Source organism: Rhipicephalus sanguineus, chromosome 2 (genome assembly GCF_013339695.2).
Source record: "Rhipicephalus sanguineus isolate Rsan-2018 chromosome 2, BIME_Rsan_1.4, whole genome shotgun sequence".
NCBI classification, from domain to species: Eukaryota; Metazoa; Arthropoda; class Arachnida; order Ixodida; family Ixodidae; genus Rhipicephalus; species Rhipicephalus sanguineus.
The window spans coordinates 135,374,071-135,401,546 of NC_051177.1; positions in this window are offsets into that span (position 1 = coordinate 135,374,071).

Below are 27,476 nucleotides of genomic sequence, written 5' to 3' on the forward strand. Positions count from 1 at the left end.
TACAAGGGCCAATGTCTCGCGCACAGCTGCTCCTTTCGTCATATCAATGTAAGGTTTCCAGCGAGAAGCGAAACATCGCAAGTGGATGAAAAGGCGATACGAATGGGGCCGTATAACTATATGGCATTGAAGCTTCAAAACCGAAGCCTAGCTTACTTCAAAATATTGCCTCCATCCAAATTCGACCGCCCGGATAGCTGGGATCGAAGCCGCTGTTTCGTGTCAGCAGCCGAACACCTTAACCACCCTGCCGGCTAGTACAGCTGCCAATGTTTTTCGCTGGAATCCAAAAACAATTTTTTTTAATTTCATTTGCTCACGCGTATGAGAAATAATGAGCCACGCAAGACGTGCACCACAGCTCTCTTTTAAGTACAACGGTTAACTACGTGCTGGACGGAGATGACAGGGACATGAAGAGCACCAGCATGCCTTTTATATAAAGCAGCCAAATGTTTTAACAAATCCACTACAGTCACACACCTATTTCTATCCTGTCAAAACCAAATTGCGCGTGAGGCCGACCTCAGCATGACGTGCTTGGCAGGATCACGTGGTCACAGCGGCCGCACCGGCTGCTTGTGGAGCGCTGCTGCCTGCTTTGTAAGCGAGTTTTAAGATCCATCTGCGCTGCGGTCTGTTCATATGCGGAGTTGTTTTCGCATTGTGAACGCAATTGAACCCATTGTAACAGGAGTCGCTGCCTCCGAATGCAACGAACATGCTGCTCTAGTACTCGGAACGTACGCAATGGAACCTGGTATCAGCCTGCGCCGGTACCCGTGGGACAAGAAATTGCTTGAAGAGTGGGTTGTGAAGGTAACAGCCGGCAAGCAGCCATCGGCTACGAGTCGTGTGTGCACCAAGCACTTCCGAGACGAAGACTTTCGCTACTGCATCGGTGCTGCAATGTTCGGTCAGTAGCGGAAAGCGCACACTGAGACGATCGTTCGCGCGCGCTTCCCGCCAGCTAATGGGGCTTATCTCCCGCGGGATGGGAAAAGCGCTACCTTTTAGCAGGTGCTATACCATGTGAGAACCTTCCTGTGTGACCTCGCGACCGTCAATTTTTTTTGCGCAATGGTGTTGTCCTAAACAACGCCTCCCCGCTTCGAGCCGATTGCCTTCTCGTGGTGCCCTCGACAATGCGACCGGATGTCCTCCAGGCCCTGCACGACGACACGACGTCTGGACACCTGGGTGTTTCTCGCACGCTCGCAGGAATACAGGAAGAGTACTACTGGCTGCGCCTTGCCGCCGACGTCACTCGCTGCGTAAAGACCTGCCGGGACAGTCAGCGACGCAAGGCACCGCCGACTAGGCCAGCCCGACTTCTGCAGCCCATCGAGCCACCTCGGCGGCCGTTCCAGCAAATAGGTATGGACTTAATGAGGCCGTTTCCGACGTCCAATACCGGGAACAAATAGATCGTCGTGGCTACCGACTACGTCACGCGCTACGCAAAGACAAGGGCCCCGCCTAGAGGCGGTGCCGCCGAGGTAGCGAAGTTCTTCGTTGAGTACATCGTCCTACTTCATGGCGCCCCAGAGGTCCTGATTACCGATAGAGGTACGGCGTTTACTGCTGACCTAACTCAGGCAATATTGAGATACAGCCAATCAATGCACCGCCGGACCACAGCGTACCACCCATAGACCAATGGTCTCACCGAACGGTTAAACAAGACCATCGGCGACATGCTGGCAATGTATGTCGACTCCGAACACAAGACGTGGGATGCCATCCTTCCGGCTGTGAATTTCGCATACAACACGGCCATGCAAGAAACGACGCAAATGAAGCCGCACAAGCTCGTCTACGGAAGGAGCCCGGCAACGACGCTTGACACAATACTACCAACCGCCACTGACGAAGACGATCTCGACGTCGCTGCTTATTTGCAACGCGCCGAAGAAGCTCGGCCGCTCGTCCGCCTGAGCATCAAGAACCAGCAGACGGCCGACAGCTGTCACAATAATCTTCGACGATGCCACATGGAGTGCCAACCCGGTGACCATGTGTGGGTCTGGACGCCGATACGCCGGCGGGGACTTAGCGAGAAGCTCCTTCGACGATACTTCGGACCATAGAAGGTGCTTCGACGCCTAGGCGCTCTTGACTACGAGGTGATCCTGGACGGCATTACGACCTCCCAGCGACGCCGCGCACGACCTGAACTCGTCCATCTCGTGCGCCTTAAGCCGTTTTTGGCGCGTTAGCGAACCTGGGACTCCGCTTTTTCTTTGTTATTCTAATTTATTTGTGTATGCACTTGTTTTTTTTTCCTTCCATGTTCTGTCACAAGCGTCGGGACGATGCTTTTTCAGAGGGGGGGGGGGGGGGAGGGCAATGCCACACCCGCTTCTTTATTTATTTTGATGAATTCGGATTTGACCAGCAAGGACGGTTAGCAGCACTCGACGCTGACCACGCCGCAGTGTTCGAGAAGCGTCGCGATTGTAGTAGGTCACAACTACAATCACGTACAGGACGCGAATTGTCTAGATTATTCAGAGCTTGGGCGACCACCAGTGATAAGTTCGATGCGTGAGGTATAAAAGACGGCGCGCTCCAGCCATGAGCAGTTTATTGACGGCCGGCGCCCTGTTCACCGCAATCAATGCTCAGCGTGTATTGCTGTAGTTTGAGTTATCATTTCCCGGCCACAAGCTCGGTCAAATAAACAGTTTCATCCAGAGCACACCGACTGCTGTCTTCGTTGAAGTCAGTACCACGTGACATTACGCTATAGGAAAAGCTTGGCCGAATGAGCGGCATCCACACGAACACCACTACACTACGATTGACATTATAGAATTTGCAATTACTTGCAGATTGGCTAACAACACCGCAATATATATCAGTATATACCAAACGCGATCGCTTGTACGCATTGTAAATGTGCGGACAGTGTTTAATGCCTAATACAAATATTTTTCGGAAAGATTCAAGGATATTTAGGCAATTTACTGCGCACTGGGCTCATGCTGAAGAAAGGTGCGTTTGCAGGTAGTTGGGCTAGATCGCGCAACACTATCCACTTGAGTTCGAGATCGGGGCCGATTACGCGTCTGGTTACTGAGTTGTGAGACGCTTTGCGCCTTTGTCGGCGCTTTCTGCTGACACGTATTTATAACTCTACTTTACGTGATCTCACATTCATTAACTGCCATGGAAACGGAATACTATCATCAAGTCTAGCACACGTCTCAGGGGCTTGTAACGCTCGTAGCCTAGCCTAACGGCGCAAATGGCGGCACCCTTGCGGCCGGAGATTCTACTGCATGGACCCTAAGGAGAGCTTTTCGGGTAGAGTCTGTATCAACTCTATGGTCGGTGGCGGCTGCTGTGAATCACACCCACGCGCAGGCGTTCCTGATCTTCAGCTTAGCGAAGCAGCCGCGCCACGCTTAGCTCTATTTGCGGTGGGCCAACCGAGACAGGTTTGTCTGCGCCATCCAATGTATGTCGAAATAGACATCTTTTGTACACTCGCCTTTTCGACGTATGTAGTCAAGTTCATAATCTCACCAGACGCACAGAGTATTCCCTCTTGCTCAAGATATAAGACAATGTGATATTGGTCTTTTAGATATCTTTCAACATAGCTATCCAAGACAATGTTTACTGCGAATAATTCGTAAACTCCGAGTACCCTACAAAAGCGAGTGCCTCATAAACGAAAGAAACCGTTCGGCTGTTAATGTCAATCACTATTTGGTTGTGATCACTACTACATCATCATGATCATCATCACCAGCCCACTGAAGGGCAAAGGGGAGTTCCGCGTTCCGCCAGTCAACCTGCTCATGCGCATTCTGTGGCTTCGTTATTCCCTCCAACTTCTTTATCTCATCGGCCCACCTGATTTTCTGCCTTCCCCTCGCGCGCTTGCCTTCTTTTGGAATACAGTCTGTCACACTGAATGACCAGCGGTGATCTTGCTTCGCGCTACAAGCCCTCTCCATGCCCATTTATTGTTGATTTCGACTAAGATCTCTTTATTACTATTTGACGCGCACAAATTGACTTTAGTTGAAATGTTCAATTTTATGCAAGAATTATGAGAAAACGCTACAAGAAACATGTTGGACACAGGAAAAGAAAAACTGCTGCTTATAATAATGTTACCACGAGATGGCATGCCGGAAGTGTCTCTGCACAGAATACATTCGGTATTTTGAAATGTAGCGGCATACATCGCGCTTTCCACTTTGAACACTAGTTAACGCAAATGTGTTTTATGTCGCATTCCACCAAGAATCCCTCAGTCCTGGAAGTTAGCCAAAGTGTCGCCTCTGCATAAGTCTGGTAACAAGCAACTCCCGTCCAACTACAGACCTATACCACTTACTTGTAATTCCGGTAGACTACTAGAGCATATTATTCACAAGCATATAACGTAATACCTCGAATCAGATCACCCTCTCTCGAACATTCAACATGGTTTTCGTCGTGGTTTCTGCACACTAACACAATTGTCCGAATTTGTGCATGAAATTTCCTGCAACATTGGTATTGCGAATCAGATTGATGCCTTGTTTATATACTTTTCTAAAGGTTTCGACACTGTTATACACCTTAAGCTTCTAAGTAAACTGTATAATAATACAAACAACTCTCGACTAATCGACTGCATCACTAGCTTTCCTAAATCACGATCTCAATATGTTTAATTTACTCCACTACGTCATCAAACGTCAACGTAACTTGTGGTGTTCCGCAGGGCTTCGTTCTACGACCTTTATAATGTTTAATATTTACATGCGATCTTCCCAGCAAAACGAAGTTAAACTTCCATCTTTATGCGGAAGCCTTCGTATCATATCAAGTATTTTTTTCTCCTAGTGATCGCACTTTACTACAGGATTCCTTCCCCAGCTTTTGCCCGTGGTGCACTGATTGGCAGATGCGCATTAACTTTCAGAAAACCGTAGCAGTATCATTAAATAACAGTCACCTTCCTTTGCAGCTCTTGTACGCCTTGAACAACACAATAATCGCCCGGGCACAAGAGTGCAAACCGGCGGGTGGCTCGTTTCTAACCAAGACGTTTTGCGAGCAACATTCCCAGCTTGATAGCTGCGTGAAAATGAAAATGATTGGATGCCATTGTCACAGAACAGCGCTGTGTTGAAAAGGAAAGCGCTACGTATGCAGTAGGTCACCTTGATTATTTTTTGTTACCATATAAATAAATAGCATGTGCGAAACTTTTGAATTCATTTTTCTCAGTTTCCACTTCTGGAGAGAAGGAGCCGCTGAGAAAACGATTATTTCCAAGCTGCTTCGCAAATAGCTGCTTACAAGGTTGTTTCTATACTGAAATTTTGTCAGAAGCAAGATAAGGTACTTTTCTGACGGCTAAGTATTTTATAACAATAAAATTCAGATGTCTAACATGCACTTGTCATCAGACGGCATTATAGTGATCACATTTTTACAGAAACTCAATGCATAATATGTGACTGGCCTTATCCTGCACTACAAACAATCTAGAAGGCTTCTAATATATAAAAAAATGTACATTGTTATTATTCTTGAAATGGAGCTTTCCTAAGTTGGTGTACATGAGTCGTAATAATCACAGCTATAGTATTTTTTTCATACGGCCGCTAGGGTGCTGAAATTTAGAATATGTTCTCATAACAAGAAGATAGCCCATCGCGGAAGTTTTCATCAAAATTAGTGCAGCAGTTCAACATTCTTCTCTTCAGCCCCGCATCCCCCCTTAAGAGTAATATTCACGAAATACTCAAAATGAAAAATGTTCGGAGAGGTAAGAAACAAGGAGATGAGGAAGAAACGTTGCTATAGAATAAATGCCAATGTCGGAGTTTGATTTGTCAAACAAGACCTTTCCTTAGTGCGCATGAAATTTCGGACGCGCACGTCATAGGCTTCCAGTTCGAAATAGAGATACGTTCGCATTGACGTACTTATGGGAATACAACCTTTCTGGTCCTTAATCTCTGTTATATCTCTGATTTCCGTTCAAAATAAGCAATCGATTATTTGTAGACTTGATTTTTAGCGAGTATTTTCCGCTGTCCATCCTAGTCTTAAAATAGGCCTATCAAAAGTGTCGGTTAAATGTTGGTGGTCGGTTTATGGAGTTTAGCGTTTCAAAGGGTCTCATGTTATGAGAGACGTCATAGTTGAATGCCCCGGATAACGTTGACTGCCTGGGTTGAAAGGCCACAAGCGTTGACATCCCAGAGTGCAAGGACCTCTACCATTTGAACCCAATTGTATTAAATATACCTTGTGACAGAAAATTCAGTATCGGCTACGGCGTCTGCGACTGTGAGCTTAAAACCGGTATTGCCCACGAGCGTATAGTCCCAACGGATGCAAAGAATAGACAACAGGTATCAAGCGAGAATTGAGCACCGGTGTTTTGAGTGGTAGTCAAGTATTTATCATAGAGCCACGCCAGACACTGAAAATGCTTCGGCAAAAGAGACAATAAAATCGTCACACAGGGCAAGGAGTCACGAAAACATTGTACTATTTCGCGGAAGAAGAGTAGCATAGCAGCAGGTGTCCCACCACGTGAATTGCTTAACGAGTAATAGGTCGGAAGCTGCCCAAGCATTACAAAGGGCTCAGCTTTATTTCATCAGGACAACAACCCCAACTGCCATTCTTAAGAAAGCGTGGAGCTGAGTTAGTGCGAGTATTAATAATAATATCTGGGGTTTAACGTCCCAAAACCACTATATGATTATGAGAGACGCCGTAGTGGAGGGCTCCGGAAATTTCGACCACCTGGGGTTCTTGAACGTGCACCTAAATCTAAGTACACGGGCCTCAAACATTTTCGCCTCCATCGAAAATGCAGCCGCCGCAGCCGGGATTCGATCCCGCGACCTTCGGGTCAGCAGTCGAGCGCCATAACCACTAGACCACCGTGGCGGGGCAGTGCGAGTATTGCCTTAAGGACGCGTAGTAGGCAGTTCGCACCTATGATTGCAGTAGGCGCCTTGGCAGAGTTTACAACGGCCAGTGTCTCGCGCACAGCTGCTCCTTTCGTCATATCAATGTAATGTTTCCAGCGAGAAGCGAACCATCGCAAGTGGATGAAAAGGCGATACGAATGGGGCCGTATAACTATATGGCATTGAAGCTTCAAAACCGAAGCCTAGCTAACTTCAAAATATTGTCTCCATCCAAATTCGACCGCCCGGCTAGCTGGGATCGAAGCCGCTGTTTCGTGTCAGCAGCCGAACACCTTAACCACCCTACCGGCTAGTACAGCTGCCAATGTTTTTCGCTAGAATCCAAAAACAATTTTTTAAATTTTATTTGCTCACGCGTATGAGAAATAATGAGCCACGCAAGACGTGCACCACAGCTCTCTTTTAAGTACAACGGTTAACTACGTGCTGGACGGAGATGACAGGGACATGAAGAGCACCAGCATGCCTTTTATATAAAGCAGCCAAATGTTTTAACAAATCCACTACAGTCACACACCTATTTCTATCCTGTCAAAACCAAATTGCGCGTGAGGCCGACCTCAGCATGACGTGCTTGGTAGGATCACGTGGTCACAGCGGCCGCACCGGCTGCTTGTGGAGCGCTGCTGCCTGCTTTGTAAGCGAGTTTTAAGATCCACCTGCGCTGCGGTCTGTTCATATGAGGAGTTGTTTTCGCATTGTGAACGCAATTGAACCCATTGTAACAGGAGTGGCTGCCTCCGAATGCAACGAACATGCTGCTCTAGTACTCGGAACGTACGCAATGGAATCTGGTATCAGGCTGCGCCGGTACCCGTGGGACAAGAAATTGCTTGAAGAGTGGGTTGTGAAGGTAACAGCCGGCAAGCAGCCATCGGCTACGAGTCGTGTGTGCACCAAGCACTTCCGAGACGAAGACTTTCGCTACTGCATCGGTGCTGCAATGTTCGGTCAGTAGCGGAAAGCGCACACTGAGACGATTGTTCGCGCGCGCTTCCCGCCAGTTAATGGGGCTTATCTCCCGCGGGATGGAAAAAGCGCTACCTTTTAGCAGGTGCTATACCATGTCAGAACCTTCCTGTGTGACCTCGCGACCGTCAATTTTTTTGCGCAATGGTGTTGTCCTAAACAACGCCTCCCCGCTTCGAGCCGATTGCCTTCTCGTGGTGCCCTCGACAATGCGACCGGATGTCCTCCAGGCCCTGCACGACGACACGACGTCTGGACACCTGGGTGTTTCTCGCACGCTCGCAGGAATACAGGAAAAGTACTACTGGCTGCGCCTTGCCGCCGACGTCACTCGCTGCGTAAAGACCTGCCGGGACAGTCAGCGACGCAAGGCACCGCCGACTAGGCCAGCCCGACTTCTGCAGCCCATCGAGCCACCTCGGCGGCCGTTCCAGCAAATAGGTATGGACTTAATGAGGCCGTTTCCGACGTCCAATACCGGGAACAAATAGATCGTCGTGGCTACCGACTACGTCACGCGCTACGCAAAGACAAGGGCCCTGCCTAGAGGCGGTGCCGCCGAGGTAGCGAAGTTCTTCGTTGAGTACATCGTCCTACTTCATGGCGCCCCAGAGATCCTGATTACCGATAGAGGTACGGCGTTTACTGCTGACCTAACTCAGGCAATATTGAGATACAGCCAATCAATGCACCGCCGGACCACAGCGTACCACCCATAGACCAATGGCCTCACCGAACGGTTAAACAAGACCATCGGCGACATGCTGGCCATGTATGTCGACTCCGAACACAAGACGTGGGATGCCATCCTTCCGTCTGTGAATTTCGCATACAACACGGCCATGCAAGAAACGACGCAAATGAAGCCGCACAAGCTCGTCTACGGAAGGAGCCCGGCAACGAAGCTTGACACAATGCTACCAACCGCCACTGACGAAGACGATCTCGACGTCGCTGCTTATTTGCAACGCGCCGAAGAAGCTCGGCAGCTCGTCCGCCTGAGCATCAAGAACCAGCAGACGGCCGACAGCTGTCACAATAATCTTCGACGATGCCACATGGAGTGCCAGCCCGGTGACCATGTGTGGGTCTGGACGCCGATACGCCGGCGGGGACTTAGCGAGAAGCTCCTTCGACGATACTTCGGACCATAGAAGGTGCTTAGACGCCTAGGCGCTCTTGACTACGAGGTGATCCTGGACGGCATTACGACCTCCCAGCGACGCCGCGCACGACCTGAACTCGTCCATGTCGTGCGCCTTAAGCCGTTTTTGGCGCGTTAGCGAACCTGGGACTCTGCTTTTTCTTTGTTATTCTAATTTATTTCTGTATGCACTTGTTTTTTTTTCCTTCCATGTTCTGTCACAAGCATCGGGACGATGCTTTTTCAGAGGGGGGGGGGGGGGGGGGCAATGCCACACCCGCTTCTTGATTTATTTTGATGTATTCGGATTTGACCAGCAAGGACGGTTAGCAGCACTCGACGCTGACCACGCCGCAGTGTTCGAGAAGCTTCGCGATTGTAGTAGGTCACAACTACAATCACGTACAGGACGCGAATTGTCTAGATTATTCAGAGCTTGGGCGACCACCAGTGATAAGTTCGATGCGTGAGGTATAAAAGACGGCGCGCTCCAGCCATGAGCAGTTTATTGACGGCCGGCGCCCTGTTCACCGCAATCAATGCTCAGCGTGTATTGCTGTAGTTTGAGTTATCATTTCCCGGCCACAAGCTCGGTCAAATAAACAGTTTCATCCAGAGCACACCGACTGCTGTCTTCGTTGAAGTCACTACCACGTGACATTACGCTATACTAAAAGCTTGGCCGAATGAGCGGCATCCACACGAACACCACTACACTACGATTGACATTATAGAATTTGCAATTACTTGCAGATTGGCTAACAACACCGCAATATATATCAGTATATACCAAACGCGATCGCTTGTACGCATTGTAAATGTGCGGACAGTGTTTAATGCCTAATACAAATATTTTTCGGAAAGATTCAAGGATATTTAGGCAATTTACTGCGCACTGGGCTCATGCTGAAGAAAGGTGCGTTTGCAGGTAGTTGGGCTAGATCGCGCAACACTATCCACTTGAGTTCGAGATCGGGGCCGATTACGCGTCTGGTTACTGAGTTGTGAGACGCTTTGCGTCTTTGTCGGCGCTTTCTGCTGACACGTATTTATAACTCTACTTTACGTGATCTCACATTCATTAACTGCCATGGAAACGGAATACTATCATCAAGTCTAGCACACGTCTCAGGGGCTTGTAACGCTCGTAGCCTAGCCTAACGGCGCAAATGGCGGCACCCTTGCAGTCGGAGATACTACTGCATGGACCCTAAGGAGAGCTTTTCGGGTAGAGTCTGTATCAACTCTATGGTCGGTGGCGGCTGCTGTGAATCACACCCACGCGCAGGCGTTCGTGATCTTCAGCTTAACGAAGCAGCCGCGCCACGCTTAGCTCTATTTGCGGTGGGCCAACCGAGACAGGTTTGTCTGCGCCATCCAATGTATGTCGAAATAGACATCTTTTGTACACTCGCCTTTTCGACGTATGTAGTCAAGTTCATAATCTCACCAGACGCACAGAGTATTCCCTCTTGCTCAAGATATAAGACAATGTGATATTGGTCTTTTAGATATCTTTCAACATAGCTATCCAAGACAATGTTTACTGCGAATAATTCGTAAACTCCGAGTACCCTACAAAAGCGAGTGCCTCATAAACGAAAGAAACCGTTCGGCTGTTAATGTCAATCACTATTTGGTTGTGATCACCACTACATCATCATGATCATCATCACCAGCCTGACTACGCCCACTGAAGGGCAAAGGGGAGTTCCGCGTTCCGCCAGTCAACCTGCTCATGCGCATTCTGTGGCTTCGTAATTCCCTCCAACTTCTTTATCTCATCGGCCCACCTGATTTTCTGCCTTCCCCTCGCGCGCTTGCCTTCTTTTGGAATACAGTCTGTCACACTGAATGACCAGCGGTGATCTTGCTTCGCGCTACAAGCCCTCTCCATGCCCATTTATTGTTGATTTCAGATCTCTTTATTACTATTCGACGCGCACAAATTGACTTTAGTTGAAATGTTCAATTTTATGCAAGAATTATGAGAAAACGCTACAAGAAACATGTTGGACACAGGAAAAGAAAAACTGCTGCTTATAATAATGTTACCACGAGATGGCATGCCGGAAGTGTCTCTGCACAGAACACATTCGGTATTTTGAAATGTAGCGGCATACATCGCGCTTTCCACTTTGAACACTAGTTAACGCAAATGTGTTCTATGTCGCATTCCACCAAGAATCCCTCAGTCCTAGAAGTTAGCCAAAGTGTCGCCTCTGCATAAGTCTGGTAACAAGCAACTCCCGTCCAACTACAGACCTATACCACTTACTTGTAATTCCGGTAGACTACTAGAGCATATTATTCACAAGCATATAACGTAATACCTCGAATCAGATCACCCTCTCTCGAACATTCAACATGGTTTTCGTCGTGGTTTCTGCACACTAACAGAATTGTCCGAATTTGTGCATGAAATTTCCTGCAACATTGGTATTGCGGATCAGATTGATGCCTTGTTTATATACTTTTCTAAAGGTTTCGACACTGTTATACACCTTAAGCTTCTAAGTAAACTGTATAATAATACAAACAACTCTCGACTAATCGACTGCATCACTAGCTTTCCTAAATCACGATCTCAATATGTTTAATTTACTCCACTACGTCATCAAACGTCAACGTAACTTGTGGTGTTCCGCAGGGCTTCGTTCTACGACCTATATAATGTTTAATATTTATATGCGATCTTCCCAGCAAAACGAAGTTAAACTTCCATCTTTATGCGGAAGCCTTCGTATCATATCAAGTATTTTTTTCTCCTAGTGATCGCACTTTACTACAGGATTCCTTCCCCAGCTTTTGCCCGTGGTGCACTGATTGGCAGATGCGCATTAACTTTCAGAAAACCGTAGCAGTATCATTAAATAACAGTCACCTTCCTTTGCAGCTCTTGTACGCCTTGAACAACACAATAATCGCCCGGGCACAAGAGTGCAAACACCTTGAGGTTATCTTTTCACACAATATGAATAACAATAATGTCTGGGGTTTGACGTCCTAAAATAACGATATGATTATGAGAAACGCCGTAATGGAGGGCTCCGGAACTTTCGGCCACCTGGAGTTCGTGCACATAAATCTAAGTACACGGGCCTCAAACATTCGGCCTCCATCGAAAATGCAGCCGCCGCGACCGGGATTCGATCCTGCGAACTTCACGTCAGCATTCGATCAAACACCTTGCAGTGGTCGCAAGATATTGAGCATATTACATCAAAAGCACTAAAAAATTAGGTTACCTACGACGCACGTCATGTAAGTCTGCGAATTGCGCGAAGATGTAAGCTGTAGCTGTACACCGGAATAAAAAAATTGATTTGATTTGATTTGTGTAAAACGCTTTAGTATAAATCATGCGACATGAAAAAACTTGAATCTGCACAAAGGTGACCTGTTCGTTTCACTTGTCATCAATATGAACGCAATTGTTCATCCTCATGAGCAGTGAATTCTTTGACACTGCCTCTCCTATGCACCAGACGTGACACTGATTTCTTGAAACTCTTGCACTCATTTCTTCATTCATCTTATCGGCTATCTTCAGACGATTACATCTCGTATGCTAACACTCTTTCAACTAGACGTTACCACAGCCTCAATCTAAAGCCTTTCTTTAGGAACACTAACAGCTTTAAATACAGTTATTTTTCTAGACTTACTGAAAAGTGGAACGTATTACCCGGTAGTGTTCGTGAATTGGCAATTTTGTCGAAGTGTTGTCATGAAATATTGCTGTTTTTTTCCGTTTTGTTCTCTTGTTTTTACTGTGATATCAACCTTGTAACCTGTGTATTTGCTTATGTAAATGTACTCCGCTCCTGCAATATGTCTACATAGGGCGGCAGTATTTGAAAATAAATAAAGAAATAAATAATGTTGTCAATTGTGAAGTTCAGCCCCAGATTAGCCAGCGGGATGGCAAGAAGCGTTTATCGGAGTAATCTGTATCGGCGAATCTGTGCTCTCCTGGTCGTCTCCTTCAGTCGGTACTTGTCATAAGAGGATATGAACGTACGCGGAACATAACTCACATTTCGCGACACGACAGCTTGCAATACTTTTGGCGTACATCACGAAGCTTTTTCCCCAGTCACCTGTAGAGCATACCCACATATCACCCCCCTTGATATGAGGGTATACGCCGAAGGTGAAACAGAAGAAGAGCGATCATAGGCAGTGCAAGTTTTATAAGACAACAATCATACTATTTTCCGAGGTTCTAATTGCCGACACTACGTTACGATTATAAGGGAAACCATACAAGGGGAATGAGGATGAAAATTGACCACCTGTGGTGCGATCTTGTACGCATTTCAAAATAAGCACGGAGGCGTGGCGTTACATCCAGCCGCACGCGATTGGTCAATGAAGGGCCGTGACGTCTGTCGCAGTTCACAATGGCCATTCGCATGCCGCTGGATGTAACGCCACGCCTCCGTGCTTATTTGGAATGCGTACAAGATCACACCACTGGTAATTTTTAAAATTGCACATAAATATAAGCAAACAGGCTCTATGATTTCTACCCCTTCAAACTGCCGCCACTGTGCCCGTGAATCAAATCCGTCCCCTCGAACCTGGAGAGAGAAAGTCAATGAGAGAGAGAGAGAGAAACATAACCAAGTTCCACGCAGTGTTAAATCTGCAAGAAATGCGAAGCTGCGCTTCTGTGTTTCCCTTGTGATTTTTTTGTGATGTTTTCTGATGATTTTCTCTTTTGCATGGGTGTCTGTCGCGTTACTTGTAGATTACGGCGCGCTTATAAACGCTTCTTCATTACCACCGACAAGGACGTGCGGTGTCCCCTGTCAGAACCGCCCGTGCTACAATGAGTTTTCGCATATTAATGCTCGAGCCACCCAGCCCCGTCCCGCCCCGCCCCGCTTGGCTGTGTGGCTGCCGCTTCATCTGAGACTGAGACAGTTAGGCCATCTATAGGTCTGTCAGGGACGCGGAGCGTGACATGCGACGTGGACATTCATTGTCGTCAGGCTCAGCACTTGAACAGCTGCGCTGCTATTTGTGTTAATAAAGGGGTGGTGCCACCAGATTTGTGGCTTGCGCGTTCTTTGCTGCAAACATATTTTACAGCTCCAGGGAGCGCGATACACACACCGAGATTCATGTATTCTCGCTTAATAGTGTAGTATCGTCCTATTTATTTGAACAATTGTCGAGTCGGTTTCTGGGAACCGCGTTGGGCAGTGACGTCGGTGTATGGGAATCTTGGTCACGGGAGCATACAAGCCTGTGACGCACGTAGCACTTAGTCGTCTGCTGTCGTACAAGCAGCAGCAAGTCAAACGCGCCGACAGTTGCCATCGCTAGCTGCAGCTGCCGCGATTCTGACTGTGCGTCCCTAATGGTTGACCCCAATGAGGACATTGTTTTTTTCTTTTCCGGAAGCAGCGAGGAGGATGATGTACGCGGTTCCATTAAAAACTTCATTTTGATCCCTCTGAACACGCTGTAGCTCGTTGGAGGCCGCTCCCGCGTCAGAGGAGGGGCCGTATTCTCAAATGATCGTAAAAGGCGAAAATTGCTAAAGTATCTTCTTTGGTGATAACTGATTGACTACTGAGCAAACCAGAAAAAGTGAGGGCGCCATCTACTATTTCCGTCGACCGGACGGTGTTCTACGGTGCTCCTGATATTCGTATAATAAATGAACACACCTTATCACCATCGGTTGGTGGTGAACTCTAGCACTTCAGTGACAGACGGTAACTTCTAGCATTCAAATTGCCTCGATTGATGTGCGCAGCATTTTTCAATTTTTCACGCTCAAGCTTTCAGTGAAGCTTACCTTGGGATGTTTGCAGTACTTATTATTTTCCAGCGCGTGTTTTTTCGTCGTTTGACTGTTCCAGGAACATGAACAGGGGGGGGGGGATCGGAGATCACTGTTCGTTCCGCGTTCGTTCTGGCGGTGTTGCGTCACAAAAGTGGGCGGTCCGCAGCTCTCTTTCGCCGAGAGGAAGGGAACAGCCAATCGTCAAGCGGTGAGCTTTCCGGAAGTAGACGCGCATCGTTTCTCCTCGGCAAGGGGACCGTATATTTCAAAACGAAGTGTTTCTCGCCTTCTAATACATACAGTTGTTATACGAAAAGTTCTTGTTTTTATTCTGAAGCTCAAACAGTTTCTGAAACAGCAATAGATTTCAGTGCTGATATTTATTGGTGTTTATTTTTATAACCTGCTCGCTATGTGAAGTCGTGCACGCGAAAAAGAAAAAAAAAAAAGTAGCGGTTGGCGCAGTTTTTCAAAATGTCCTCCCACCGTAATGTCTGGCTTGGCTCCCGGGTGTCGGATCGCCAAAGGGAGCTTCTGCTGGCTTTTATGAAAGAGCACCCACAGATCGCTACGCCGTCGTGCCCGCTGGGGCCGTCGTACACGAGTGAGGACCGGGACGACACGTGGCAGTAGCTGGTAGCGCTTTTGAACTAAGAAGTCCCTGCGCGTAAGACCACAGCCCAGTGGTAGGCCCGTTCATTTCGTTCGCACTGTTCGTTTCGAGAACCGAAAGCGACGCCGCACTTGCTCCTATCTTCAAACGCATCTCGCACCCCCAACCGCAAGAGAAGCACACGTCGCAAGCGCCATTTTCTCAAAATCAGCTCTTGTGGCAACCGCAACCGCTGCACCATGCCGTGTGAAGCCCTTGTCCGCTCGAGAAAACGCGTGCGAACGGTCTCGCGCTCCGTTCGTTTGTAGCAGACGACATGCTCGTTATGACGCGGTATGACGTCATCAAAAAATAAAAGATCAAGCAAAAAAAATGGCTACGCCGCTCAGAGACGTGGTTTTTTCCGGCTTCGGCCAATCGCGTGCGCCGCCAGAATGGTCGCAGAACGAACGGCGCTAACAGAAATCTCCGACCACCCCATTCGTTATGACGCGGCATGACGTAACCAAAAAAGAAAACCTCAAACAAACAAAAAAAGAAATGGCGGCACCCCCCGGCCTTGAGTGGCATGTCCCGCTTCAGCCAGTCAGCGCGCCTGTTCTTCCCCAGGTGAAAGAACAAGCGGAACGAACAGATCTCCGATCGCTCCCCAGTGCGTTGTTCGCGCGGTCTATCACGCGCCGGCAACATGTCGAGAAGTTGAGGCGATATCGCTGCGGCGACACACTACAGCTGAGCTCTCCGAGTACGCCCTGTTAAACTATCAACAAAAATATTTTTAACACAAAACTGCATTCTTTAAATATTATTCTGTGCATTAAACAATTGCACAAAAATGTTGGAAGCACTTTCAACACGTCTTATATTTCAAGAAGCCACAGCCATGCCTGGCCACTGCGTAGAAGCTAGCATACGCTCGCAAACACCGTATTCGGGTCGCTTTACGCTCGTACGGTACACTCACTCCTGTGTTGTGAAACATTCGTAACACTAACGGCCAGTACAACAATGATGTCACAGGCAAGTGTCTCTTCAGCTATTGAACGCATCAAATTCTACGACACCAAACGTGATACTGTCGCCTTTAGCGATCGTTTGGGAATTCGGGCCCAGAAAGACCATGTCTCTCTGCGGCTACGCGGGCCCGTTGGAAGGGATTCCATGGAAGCAAACGCTGTAGGCGTCTGGCGCCTGCCCACCCGAATATTATCCCTATGCGCTCTGGTCACTCTGATCTGCTGTGGCGTCACTAAAGCTTTCTTTGCGCTTCCCATAGAGCGACGTCAGTGTTAGGCGCACTGGCGATGGGCCTCGATCGAGCATTTATGGTTCTTTGGAAGTGAATAAAATATATATTACAAATTTGCTGTGCCCGACTCTTCTCTGCGTGTTGAGTGTCCTTGCATACAGAGGAAACCCACAGCAGACTTTTTTATAGCTTGGAAATTTAATGGCACCACCGCTTTAACTAAAGAGAAATTCTCAGTGTCCTTTGAAGGGCTCTCAGCGTGGATGGTGTCCTCAGCCAAGAATCCCATGAGCCACGGCCACCCTAAGCACTTTCGCGACAAGGTCGAACTGGTCCCGATACTTAGGCTAGACAGCAAGCCTTCTCACTTGTGTGCCCTAAGTGGGCCGGTGCACAGGAGTCGATACCCCAATCTGTCGTTGTAGAGCGTAGCCGGAACATTGCAATCTGGGAATCATTGTCCGCATCGTCGGCGTTACGGAAATATATTTGTAGCTGTCTCCGCGAATACCTTCGGCGTGTGCCGGGGAGTCAAGCCGTGGGCGATGTTTGCTGCTCTGCAGTCTGTCCTGTTGAAATAATGCGTGAGATTGCTTTGGTATCGCTTCCGAACTTCCTTCAACCACGAGCAGAAACGTTCGTACAAAAGCCTCGTTTTGCTGCTCCGCGGCGAACGCATAGTCTTGTGCGAGTCGCAGCTTAAATTCTCACTTGGCATTCAATTATCGGTTTCCAAACGTAGCAGTTTTAACAGCCTACAATTGCTCACAACTTAGATGAGTCACGCATTAGGAGCGCTAAAACTTACGTATGCCGCGAAGCCTGTGAATCGAGCAATGTCCTCCGCAGCAGGAATTAAGCGGACTCTTTCTTTTTTACAAAAACACGACTTTATTTCCATGCATGCCAAGGTGTTCATGCTCTGCCACTAGAGCATACATGGCTTAACTTTCCGCCCTTTCTTTTCGTCTTCTTTTTCGTTCATGCCTTTCAAAAAAAGGTGGACTCGAGTGAAGCAATAAAATCGCACTACAGTTTTGGTCAAGAGAGCGCCATGCTTTGGGCAGCCAATTTGTTGCGTCTCGCCCATCCCCTTCAGCATCTCTATGGCCGATTTGGCGTGAAGACGTGCTGAGCTAAAGAAGCGAGTGATTTTGTTCTCAAGGTTCAGGATGAGGTTATAGAGGGAATTCGACTGATACAAACTGTTAATCATTAAAATTAGCATTGAGTAATACGTATCACGTATAAAAATTCCACGGAAATATCAGAAGAAGCCTACACGTCTGTTGTGGGTGTTAAAGCCGTGCTTCATCCTTGAGTTTCTCACACATTTCATAAGGTGAGGGAAGTCTGAAACCAAGTACAAAACTCTGTGTTTGTCGCACGGACGATTAACTCTGCACTGAATGTCATTGCGGGTGGCGCGTATTACAAAGATGTTCCACATGGATCTGTTCTAGGGTGCACCGTCACGGCAAATGTAATCCAAGTAGAGGCCGGCTTGCTCACATAGATGTGTTGCTTCTATCAAACTTTTTGTCAGCGGCCTGGCTTTCACGTTCCCGCTGGACGAAAATACACCTCATTGCAAGATGTTTTCACAAATGTGCCTCAGCAGTACTAAAAATTATTACCATTGATCTTGGTCCATTTCCCCACAAATGGCTGGAACATTATGTACAGCCCATGGTCAGCCTTTTTCTGTCTTTTAGTGGTATCGGTGAACTTTCCAAGGTCTACAAAACCTTCAATAGAGGTGGAAGACTGCATGTGCAGATGCGCAGAGAGCTTAATTTTTCATCCCCTACTATGCCCCATGCCTCTTCATTTCATCCATGTTTTTAACTTTGGCCTTCACACAACTCAGGAGGTTGGTATTAAACCCATAAGCAGCAGTGAATGCCTGCGAACAAAATAACATTAGGAACGATCTCTTCTGTGCACTACAGTCACATTCCGTGATGTGGTTTGGGAGCCAAGCACGACTTGGCAGTACAAGAATTTTGTACGCTCTAAGATGTTCATACAGTCGTGCAGTTTTCATTCTGAGGATGATACACTCAAGGAGTCATTCTTTATTGTAGCGATATCTACGCAATGACCTCCGTTTACCAGCGTCAAAATAAGCCTGCAACGCAGCCAGTTGCTTTTTTGGAAGAAGTTTCAGCGGAAAGAAGAAGCTATTTGTAATGATTCTATTACAACTAATTGGGAGAATGTACCTTTTTCTCAAACACAGATGCGCCTATTTGTGAAGTCTTTTCTGGCATCTTCTTCAGGGCATACTGCAAGGTAAGCAGCTTCATTTTCTTTTTCTTCAACGTACGAACTGCCCATTTGAGTCGTTGCGCAGCTCAGCTGTTTTTGCAAGTGGTCGCTTAATCTTTTTTTGTTTTTCAGACGGAGTAGGCGAGCCTTCCGAAGGTCCCTGCATTTTTTGCAGGCAGTCCAACGTCCGCTTGAGCCATCTGTAATGTGTACCATAACTGGTGAATAAGTCTAGCCAAAGAAGGTGCATGTACCTTTACGGACTCAAATAAAATATTTTAGGCAAGGTTTGGGCAGCAACGATATCTAATATTACATCGTAGCGAGGCCGATGAAGACCCATTGCAAGAAAGGGAGAAGGCGTGGCTTTGAGAAAGCTTCGTCGTTCTTTCCAAAGTCAATGGTTGGAACTCGCCCATTTTCCCACTTCCTACGCAGGGTGTCAAAGTATCTGCGTACACGAGCAGGTCCTGTGCTTGGCTCTGTGTCTGACACCCACTTTTTTTAATAGAAGCCCATTCAGGAAAATGCTGCACTGTGCAGTTGCTCCTACCTCAATTTCAAACACTATCTTGTTGTGAACAACAGGAGGTGTTGCATCCCTATCCAATTTAGCGGTCTGGTAGGATAATGCGTTCGTCTGCTCGAACGTCTGCATCGACCACAGCTCGGACGGCGAAGCACAGCGCTTAATGGATGTAGCTGTGCGGTCAACATGATGCTTCGTTCTGAAATGATCATGTCATTTGCTTCTGCGGTGTCCTGGTTCAGGCTAATTCTTTTATCTGGAACAGCTCTTTCGGCCATGCTTTTCCGTCTTTTCCTCTCCTTGGGCAGGGCTTTTGACAAGTATTTGGGCAAATTAGGAAAAGTTGTCGGCACGGCGTCATTTCTTAAGGTCGGTACAGCGCGTGGCACGTGTACGTCTTCCCCGTTTATCTTATGTTTGAACGCCCGCACAATAAACCTGTCAAAAAAGGAGACATCAAATCGGTTATGTTGCAATGCAGCATGCGACACGAGGGAGGCAAGTAAGCAATATTAGTAAGAGTAAGAACACTATGCCTCCAATGTTTTGCACATACATTGGGTCGAAGTGCTTCTCGCACACCGCGGAACTCTCGTCAAGCGGCTTGTCCGCTCTTGGAAGGAATAGTGCGAGTCCATTTGTCGAACAGCTCCCTACACCTGGGAGCCCGAAAAAAGGGAAACCTCCTCTGCTGACGATTTATAATATTCAGTGTTGCACCCAGGCACAAAGCACCAACGCTGGGTCTTCTTTCTTGTCGTTGACTTCTTCGAGCATTTCAGAGGAACCAGCTCAAGCACCGATAGATGGCATACTTGCAATGTGGCGACTGCTTGCAAAGAAAATCCCAACGCACCTGTAGAAAACCCAGCGAAGTGCGCCGCTCACTACCCGAGCACCCCTGGCGGCATCGGCGCGCCGAGGGACCCACTCCGGCAAGCAAAAAGCGCCGCGCTCATCACCCCTCCCCATTCTAGCCGCCCTAGTAGAGTAGATGATACCTAGAGGAGAGAAAGGGGAGCGTAGGTGAGGAGAGAGAGGGGGAGGGGACGCGCATGGTCTGTGGGGGTGTCGACGCCACGAGAGCGGAGAGAGGACGGAGCGTAGGAGAGGAGAGAGAGGGGGAGGGGAGGCGCATGTGCTGTGGAGGTGTGGACGCCCTGGGAGGTGAGAGAGGGGGGGGGCGTAGGAAAGGAGAGCGGGAGGGGACGCGCATGCGCAGTGGGAGGTGGACGCCGGACGCGGGAGCGACGGACATAGCCCCGTCACAAGTTGCTTCGCGTCTAATAACACCTCCATGTGGCAACTGCTGTGAACAAACAGTGGTAAGTGCACACATAGCAATAGTGCTCCCCTCAAGTCGCCCGTCGTCGTGTATTCCTACATTTTTTTTATTTCACCCTAAATTCCTATAAGATTTTGAACTATTTAGTTTTATTCAAGAAAAAGAAGGGTTTATCTTGTTTAAATTTAACTTTTGTTAAAATATGAGCTGCCAAAGATCTGTAAGTTGAGTTGTGTCATACAGCGTTCATGTGTGAAGTTGATAAAACGTCGCTTGCTATCAGCACCAGCTTCGCTGCCGTGCTCTGCACAGATATCTGTGACGAAGTAGAGCCATCGAAGCCACTTCAACCATGCTGACGATGAGAGTGTTCAATGTGCACATAACGTTGAGTGCATCGATATTGATGAGAAATGATGATAATGATGCTGATTAAAATTTGAAGCACAGCTGTCGACAAGAAAATTTGCCTTAAATGGTGAAGATGTTGATTGTTAAAGGTCTACGCATAATAATACACGCGTTGATGATGGCGATAATTAACAATGATGATTAACGTTTTGAAGCAGAGAAGCCTTGAACGAATATGGTGATTATGATACTGATGATGCATGGGTCGAGCTGGTAATGAAAACGTCGATTTTAATAAGGATGATCGTTATGCTTAAAGCGTTGAAACAGATGCCATGAGGCCCCAGAGAAAATCTTGAAGAGGCTGCACTATATTGGCACAGTGAAGAATGAAGGAAACAGAAAAAGGAGAAGGCAGGGAGGTTAACCAGAAACTTCCGGTTGGCCACCCTACAATGGGGGATCTGGGAAGGTGAATAGAAAGACGAGAAATACAGAGGAAGGAAGAGGAAAAAGAATGAAGCTGTGGTAGTAGTCGGAGAGGCGACGAATTGCACGCAGTTGTCTCATGGTGGTTGACTGAAGAATCTTGAGGATGGCTGTAACACAGTTTGGCTTTGGACGAAAAAACCCAAGGTCAAGTGTGTGTTCAAATTCCTGGTTAGAGACAGGTAGAAGATCTGATGCAAGGCCACGAACCCGAGCGAACACAGGAGTGTCACTCATGACTATATGATATGTCACGATGTGGGCGATCGACGAATGAAAGGCGGTACTAAGACTTCTAGAAACTAAGCGAAATTGCCTCACGAGGCGAGAGCTATCACGCGAACTCCGAATCGCAAGTTGCTTAACCAGACAGACGTCGATGGTTGGATATCACAAATTATATTTGTCAGTGAATACTCAGGTAGACGGTCGGTCGACCATGTCGCCTTCGGCAAAGAACAATCTGCGGCGCAGACCCTGTGCAGCAGACTGGACGTGACACAGTGTAATTGCCTGAAATAATTATGTGGCTCTATTATCTGACAGGGAGGAAAATGTTGTCACTCGAGTGCGAAATCACCAAGGCCTGATATGTTACTTTACATAGTGCCTAGGGTGGACGTACAGCTGCTGTGTTGCATCAGTTTGCCCTCTACACCTCCAGCAGCGTTACCTGAGGTAAAACAATATACAATGACAACGCTTGATAATTACAACATCATAAGCGCACCAGAGCTATGGCTAATGTGTACCCCAAAATGTCCTTAACACCAAGGTGGACATGCCGTCACGAGTGTGCCTGGCATGACTAATCAAATTCATAATTTTACGTTCGTTCCATGCTTCGTAGAAATATTCCATTTATAGTGGCAAATATTTTGGACATGTATATTCACACAAAAAGGAAGTTTGACTGAAATGCATCAATAGAAATTTAAACCTATTAACATTCGCTTGATTTCCCGTCATCAGCCATGGTATACAACCAGCTTTCGACTGCTAGATTGAGCAGGCATTTGCAATGATTCTTTTTGAGGCCCCGTCGTCAAATTAACTGATTTGTACGTTATCACTGCTGCTCGAAATGCGCATGTTCGAGTCAATACCACTGGGCAGCCACGCTTGAGTACTGGCTAGACATCAGTTATCAATTAGATTGCACAGTTAAATCGGTTGGTAAGCAAGTCGAAAAATTTTAGATATAACAGTCATCAGATAACCATTTTAAAAATGTGACATATCTCACACATTATAGAATTTAATTTCATGCGAAGCAGTCAGACAGTGGCAGCGTATCCCGGCGTTTTCACTTTGAGCAAATCGTTAGGTGGTTCGAGGTCTTCGTGCAAATTGAGCAATTGCGCGCATACCATGTCCTTACCGGGTGCGCTGAGTAAACTGGTGAGTAAAGGGTAGCTAATGGTCTAACGTGACGTCCGCACTCGCTTTACAGCAGAGGCGTCAGATTCATCGCCACGAAGTGCACGTCACGGGGCGATGATGTAGTACATGTGAAACGCAGCGGTCGTAGGCATATTAGCGCTACGCTTGATCTACGACTGCCTGAGCAGTCATGCACCTGCAATGTTTGTTACACTGATGTAAAGGCAGATAGCCCAATTTGCTACACCAGTGGCCATGTCCTGACGGGACGCTTGGATAAGGTCTTTTTCCGAAACAGTTTGCAGCAGTGGTGTGACTCTGGGGTAGAATGCTTGACTTCAATGCAAGATATCTGTGTTTCATTCGAGTCGAGCTTTGCATTTTATTCGCTCCTTTCGTCGGGATATTTAACGCATCGAAAACACCCCCAACCCTGGAACCGCGTATTCTGTCATACGAGCTCCTTCATACAGTTGTGTTAAGGTTTGCAGAGTTTGGGTTGAGATAGGCTGCGAATGACCTGTCGTACATATTCGCACATCGTGGACCGAGGCGACTTTCCTTTCACGGCAGCCCATCGTGACTAACGTGACTTCTTTGTCACGTACGTAAGTCACGTTATTCATGCCATATCCGCGAGTCGTGTGCGTCATACATTCATGTATTCCTGTGCCAAATTCGGTATGCACGTAGCTAAGTAGACGAGCATGAGAGTGCTAAGACGTAGGTGGCTAGACAGATATATAGACCGATACATTGGTAGAAACGGTCAAAGTGGCTTCAGTTCCCTAATCAATGCTCAGAATTACACACGTGAATCGGAAAGACCAAATTACGTTATTTATGTAGAACAGATATAGAGAGTAACATGTGAAGGGTTCGCGCCGTCGCGAAGTGGTGCTGGCTGGTGGAACTAAAAAATTCACGTTTACTAAAACTAACAGAACTATGCAAACACTACACGGTACAATAATGTGGGCACAGCAGTCGCCCCTAACCTTGGTCAAGGCGGGGCACACCCCTCCCGCGCACACAGCGTTCCGTCACCGACTGCCCGGCCCGCGCCACGGCTGCTGCTTTTAAAGCCGGAGAGTGGGCCACGCACATCACTGATGCGCAGCACGTGCCGAGCCAGCCTGGCGATGGACGAGATTCCCACACATGATCTTACTTATGGCGGGATCCGGGTCTAAAAAACGATTTTTGACAAAAATGTGCATTTTCAAATATGAATTCTGTTGCATTACTGGTTCATGAAACAACCTTCTCACCAAGCATGGTTGTTATTTGTGCAGCGGAAAATAACAAAACGAATCCTTTTAACGAGTCGGTGGCGCGCATTTGCTGCCGAAAACATCTTTGAAACGCCTTAAACAAGACGTGGCTGCAAATCGGGCAAGAAGAAGAACGCGGAAGTGAATGCCCGTGTAGAGCGTTTGATCTTCGCGCCTTTTCGTCACGGAAGATCTTCTGTCTAGATTACACGAGATGACAGCGAAATAAATTGAAAAGGTGCATTTTTAATAATATCTCGGTTTCAACGTCCCAAAACGACGATGTCATTATGAGAGTCGCCATACTGGAGGGCGACGGAAATTTCGACCACCTGGGGATCTATAACGTGTATCTAAACCTAAGCACATGGGCCTCGAACATTTTCGCCTCAATCGAAAATGCAGCAGCCGCGGCCGGGATTCGATCCCGTGACCTGCGGGTCAGCAGTCGAGAGCCATAACCATCAGACCACCAAGGCGGGGCAAAATGTATATATTTAGCCGTGGCAACAGCAGTGTCGCTCGCAAACCGCAACCGAAGCTTGAATTGGCGGAGACATACACGTTGCCATACAGTGCTGGTTTCGCGCCAATTCTGTGTTACTCCTGTGTCTGTTGGCTACTCGGGTTATCTTTCTCCTGCGAGTTCATTGCGACCGGCGGGTGGTTCGTTTCTAACCAAGACGTTTTGCGAGCAACATTCCCAGCTTGATAGCTGCGTGAAAATGAAAATGATTGGATGCCATTGTCACAGAACAGCGCTGTGTTGAAAAGGAAAGCCCTACGTATGCAGTAGGTCACCTTGATTATTTTTTGTTACCATAGAGATAAATTGCATGTGCGAAACTTTTGAATTCATTTTTCTCAGTTTCCACTTCTGGAGAGAAGGAGCCGCTGAGAAAACTATTATTTCCAAGCTCCTTCGCAAATAGCTGCTTACAAGGTTGTTTCTATACTGAAATTTTGTCAGAAGCAAGATAAGGTACTTTTCTGACGGCTAAGTATTTTATAACAATAAAATTCAGATGTCTAACATGCACTTGTCATCAGACGGCATTATAGTGATCACATTTTTACAGAAACTCAATGCATAATATGTGACTGGCCTTATCATGCACTACAAACAATCTAGAAGGCTTCTAATATATAAAAAATGTACATTGTTATTATTCTTGAAATGGAGCTTTCCTAAGTTGGTGTACATGATTCGTAATAATCACAGCTATAGTATTTTTTTCATACGGCCGCTAGGGTGTTGAAATTTAGAATATGTTCTCATAACAAGAAGATAGCCCATCGCGGAAGTTTTCATCAAAATTAGTGCAGCAGTTCAACATTCTTCTCTTCAGCCCCGCATCCCCCCTTAAGAGTAATATTCACGAAATACTCAAAATGAAAAATGTTCGGAGAGGTAAGAAACAAGGAGATGAGGAAGAAACGTTGCTATAGAATAAATGCCAATGTCGGAGTTTGATTTGTCAAACAAGACCTTTCCTTAGTGCGCATGAAATTTCGGACGCGCACGTCATAGGCTTCCAGTTCGAAATAGAGATACGTTCGCATTGACGTACTTATGGGAATAGAACCTTTCTGGTCCTTAATCTCTGTTATTTCTCTGATTTCCGTTCAAAATAAGCAATCGATTATTTGTAGACTTGATTTTTAGCGAGTATTTTCCGCTGTCTATCCTAGTCTTAAAATAGGCCTATCAAAAGTGTCGGTTAAATGTTGGTGGTCGGTTTATGGAGTTTAGCGTTTCAAAGGGTCTCAGGTTATGGCAGACGTCATAGTTGAATGCCCCGGATAACGTTGACTGCCTGGGTTGAAAGCCCACAAGCGTTGACATCCCAGAGTGCAAGGACCTCTACCATTTGAACCCACTTGTATTAAATATACGTTGTGACAGAAAATTCAGTATCGGCTACGGCGTCTGCGACTGTGAGCTTAAAACCGGTATTGCCCACGAGCGTATAGTCCCAACGGATGCAAAGAATAGACAACAGGTATCAAGCGAGAATTGAGCACCGGTGTTTTGAGTGGTAGTCAAGTATTTATCATAGAGCCACGCCAGACACTGAAAATGCCTCGGCAAAAGAGACAATAAAATCGTCACACAGGGCAAGGAGTCACGAAAACACTGTACTATTTCGCGGAAGAAGAGTAGCATAGCAGCAGGTGTCCCACCACGTGAATTGCTTAACGAGTAATAGATTGGAAGCTTCCCAAGCATTACAAAGGGCTCAGCTTTATTTCATCAGGACAACAACCCCAACTGCCATTCTCAACAAAGCGTGGAGCTGAGTTAGTGCGAGTATTGCCTTAAGGACGCGTAGTAGGCAGTTCGCACCTATGATTGCAGTAGGCGCCTCGGCAGAGTTTACAACGGCCAATGTCTCGCGCACAGCTGCTCCTTTCGTCATATCAATGTAAGGTTTCCAGCGAGAAGCGAAGCATCGCAAGTGGATGAAAAGGCGATACGAATGGGGCCGTATAACTATATGGCATTGAAGCTTCAAAACCGAAGCCTAGCTTACTTCAAAATATTGCCTCCATCCAAATTCGACCGCCCGGCTAGCTGGGATCGAAGCCGCTGTTTCGTGTCAGCAGCCGAACACCTTAACCACCCTGCCGGCTAGTACAGCTGCCAATGTTTTTCGCTAGAATGCAAAAACATTTTTTAAATTTTATTTGCTCACGCGTATGAGAAATAATGAGCCACGCAAGACGTGCACCACAGCTCTCTTTTAAGTACAACGGTTAACTACGTGCTGGACGAAGATGACAGGGACATGAAGAGCACCAGCATGCATTTTATAAAAAGCAGCCAAATGTTTTAACAATTCCACTACAGTCACACACCTATTTCTATCCTGTCAAAACCGAATTGCGCGTGAGGCCGACCTCAGCATGACGTGCTTGGCAGGATCACGTGGTCACAGCGGCCGCACCGGCTGCTTGTGGAGCGCTGCTGCCTGCTTTGTAAGCGAGTTTTAAGATCCATATGCGCTGCGGTCTGTTCATATGCGGAGTTGTTTTCACATTGTGAACGCAATTGAACCCATTGTAACAGGAGTCGCTGCCTCCAAATGCAACGAACATGCTGCTCTAGTACTCGGAACGTACGCAATGGAACCTGGTATCGGCCTGCGCCGGT